This window comes from Montipora capricornis, chromosome 8, assembly GCF_036669925.1.
Source record: "Montipora capricornis isolate CH-2021 chromosome 8, ASM3666992v2, whole genome shotgun sequence".
Taxonomy (NCBI): domain Eukaryota; kingdom Metazoa; phylum Cnidaria; class Anthozoa; order Scleractinia; family Acroporidae; genus Montipora; species Montipora capricornis.
The window spans coordinates 2181706-2185684 of record NC_090890.1 but is presented as its reverse complement, the minus strand read 5'-3'; the positions used below and the strand labels follow the sequence as shown (position 1 = coordinate 2185684).

The 3979-nt window shown below is 38.1% G+C and overlaps 1 pseudogene; it reads left to right on the top strand.

Moving 5' to 3' along the window:
• The first annotated feature begins 647 nt into the window (after nt 1–647).
• Nucleotides 648–3979, top strand: part of LOC138059924 (ATP-binding cassette subfamily C member 4-like) — a 10319-nt pseudogene continuing 6987 nt past the window's right edge.

Genomic DNA, 3979 nt, shown 5'->3' with positions numbered 1-3979 from the left:
GTTTTGAACAGTTATTTTGATATTTTAGTTAATTGTATGACCATTCGATCAGTGCTGAAATTGCCTAAAATTGCGTGACCTAGCCCCTTAAAGGGAGGTGTCGTGGAATGGCTTGGGGCAATTCCATTGCGCTTTGTATTTGACACAGTACTTTCAGCACCATGGTAACAAGAAGGAACATGATTTTTCGCAACGGTCCCATTACATTAAGTAAACAACCCATTTGCAATGGGTTGATAATATCTAAAAAGAATAGATTTTTATATTTGAATAGCAGACGCGACGCGATTAATTACGTGCTGAAAATACTTCTATACCCGATCAGTCCCTAATTGGTGCAACTACTGAGCATTAACCTTGTATATTTTCAAGCATATTTTTAATAATCTAGGCTATTTTTCTTTCATTCGTCGGTAGCAGAGGAAAAATAAAATTTTCTCTTATTTTCTTCCGGGTGCACTTTATCAAACAGAATTTGAACCTGAACAGACCTGCGCAAAGCACTTATGTAGTCAGAGAGTCTTAATTAAACGCTGTTATGTTTGTTTGATTCGTTTCCTTGCATACAAAGCGCAATAAATATAATTATTTACTTTACTTTACGTTACTTTAGGTACTTACGAGCTAAATTAAAGAAAATTTGCCAAATGGGTGTGCATTATGATCTTCTGGATGCAGAGTCGACCAACAAGGAGAATCCCAGAAAAAATGCCAATATTTTTTCTATTCTTTTCTTTTGGTGGCTGAAAAAACTTCTTTCAATCGGGAACAGGCGCTCACTCGAAAATGAAGATTTGTTCCCCTTACTTGATGACGACAAAACCAAAATGTCCGCTGAAAAACTGCAGATGACCTGGGCTGAAGAAAGTACAGAGCATATCAAGGGGCGAAGAGGAAATGGATATCAATTGTTTAGAGCTCTTCTTCGAATGTTATCTTGGAAGGACCACCTCTACCTTTTGGGACTCCTCATTCTACGGGCTATGTTTAGAGTCCTTCGGCCAGTGTGTTTGGGTTTGTTGTTACTTGAGCTAATGAAAGGGTCAGATGAAGAAGTTTCTTGGGCGTATTTCTACGGTGCAGGGATTTGTCTGAGTCAATTTGGCGAATCTTTGTGTTACAACCAGCTTCTGTACCACGCTGCATTAATAAGTTTAAGGTGGAAATCAGGGACAATTGCACTTGTTTACCAAAGGGTAAGAAATTATTGTTATGAACTGAAAAGAAATCAAATAATAATTTTTCGATTTTCCCCGGTGATGGTACCCTTTTCAAGTTACATTAATGAACTCGCTTTTGGCTTTATACTATCCATTTAAAAAACCACTGGTAATCCTTGCAATCGGATCGGCTCTCAGCAGTGCGATTTATCCATGAATTGTACTAGTTTTTGCTCCAAATCACCCCTTTTTCCCAGCCGATGAGAAAGGAACACTAAAACACATCAACCAATGAGATTTCAAGGCTTGTTTAATTAATGTAACCAAAGAAATTTGCAAGAAAATGAAAGACAAACAAAGCGATTGCATTTTTGGCGAATTTTGCAACTTTTGTTCCGAAAACTTTTCGTTTTTTTTTAATGGACAAATTTAATTACTCACAGTTTCTGAATGAGGATAATGAGCTCGTTCAGGCTGAAGACCTACATTTAGGGGAGTTTCCTAATTTCAGTGTCCATTTTGTGTCCGCTTTTAACATAAACCAGCAACTGCATGGATCAATAAAATATTGGTACTGACTAAAATCTTGTATTTGAGCGATTAAAACTGGACGTCAAAAGTGGTAATTGAACTTCGTGCCTTGCAATTTTGAAAGCACAAGTATGATCTCAGACCAAATTGCACTCCACTCAGTTCGATTACTATTATTAATCACAGCTATAAAATCCAGAAAACGTACAGAAACACTCTGAAAAATTGTTGCTGTTGGAATAACTAATGGTGCTCACTGCTTCTCTTTTCTATTGCTTAGGGTTAAAACTGAATGGCATTTCTTGAGTCAATTTACAAAGTCAATATTTATTGCCAATTCAGGGTGAAAGCAAACGTGAGAGTTTAGCAACAACAGCTACTTATCCAAAAAAATTGAATACTGAACTCGTTTGTGGAATTATTGCAGGTTCTCACTTTCCGACAAGCAGATTTTACCAACATAACACGAGGCCACGTGATTAACCTTATTGCTAGTGACCTTCAGCGCTTCGAACCTGTAGGAGAGAAATTGGTTCTTCTCCTTGGAGCCTTGTTGAATTGTTGCAGTCTTTCTTTTCTAATGTTTCACTTGTTTGGATGGAAAGCTATGTCGGGCACAGTTTTTCTCCTTGTTCTTCCTTTTTACTACGGCATTGCTGGAAGATGGTTTGTAAGTTTGCGATCTAAAATTTCTAACGTGGCGGATGAACGAGTCAATTTGATGAACTCAATCATCTCTGGGATTCGTACAGTCAAGATGTATGCTTGGGAGGGGTCTTTCATGGAACGAGTCCTAAAGACAAGATCGTAAGTAGTCATCGGCAGTAGACAATCAATTTTGCTTGATAAAGTTTTCCCGCCGTATTAGTAACGAGATACTTACAGTGTATATCCTCTCATACGAAATTTCAGTAGTAGCAAGCGAAAGGGGTTGTTTCTTGGGATTACTTGGAATGTTTAGAAAACTGTTCGTAATGTAGCAGCTGGACGGATAACATGATATCCGCAAATTGTAATGTTCAAAGGCCCCAAATGCTCGTCCACGTAACAAACTACATCGTTCATACAGATGCTGTGGCAACTGTCAACACACTTTGAAAGATAATTGTATGATGAGTTGCATTTGTCATTGTGATACGATACGTTACATATTTTGATCACATTTCGAGTAAATCGAAATAACTCTGTATTATCGATTTATTTCGTTTAGTGTTAACTTTCATTCCTATCGAGTGGCGGGTAATTTTCAAAAGGCTTCTACTTCCGGAAGGTACTAGGCGGGGGATAGTACTTCCGAAAATACGGATTTTAGCATTCAGGTTTCGTACGTGTACTTAATATCATTCTCGGATTGTTCCGTTTACAGCAATCATTGCTGTAAATTGAAAATAAAGGGAGCAAGGTGACAATGGCAATTTTCACGTCGGAGAGAAGATTTGCGATCTGACGTTCCAAGCGATAGACCTTCTCAAGACCATCTTCAGATCAAATTGAGGAATTGTGAATTGTTGGCGCTTCATATAGGAGACGTCGGAGCTTTTCAATTTTTGTTTCGTTACCATAAGGACATTTAATAACAAAGAGGGCAAAATTACTGACTGCTGCTTGGTAAATGAAGAGGGTATTTTTTCTTAATTTTGCTTGAGAAGACGGCAAAATTACTCGCTCACGATTGGTCGAGCGCCAGAAATTCTGGCTCCTGATTGGCTGAACGTACGTCTTCCACATTCAGTTGGTTTCTTCTGTTTGAGCAAAACAACTTCGTCTTCATCGAAGTTTGTCTTTTAATTCGCGCTGCATTCGCCGAAAAGGCATAAAGATTAAGAACTAGCTTTAAAAGATGATCAGTAAATTGAATTTTAGAGTGACAAGAATAAGTGCAAAAGATTATTTTCAAGAAAAGCTTAAAACTTGGATCGACTTACATGGCGCCCGGCGTAGCGGGATTGTGTGGTTGAAAAACAAAATGATTCCTTTCGTCAAGGGCTTTCAGTTTACCACGACATCTTGCAGCTCAACAAAAAAGGTCACAGAACAATTTGCCATTGACGGGAGGAACAAGTAGCTCAAATTTGGTGGATTTCTTTGGACAAACCGTTTGCTATGTTTACGGATGCGTATTTGCAAGTGGTAAAAACCTCTACAGCACAGGTGAATAAAATAAATTGAAGCTTAACATTTGGTTTAATCGTTGTTACAGTTGTTCACGAATGAAACTCGTATTTTCCTCTCGAGTGGATGTAAATAACAATCATCTATACTCGTTTTGGACGCAAAGAACAAGTTGA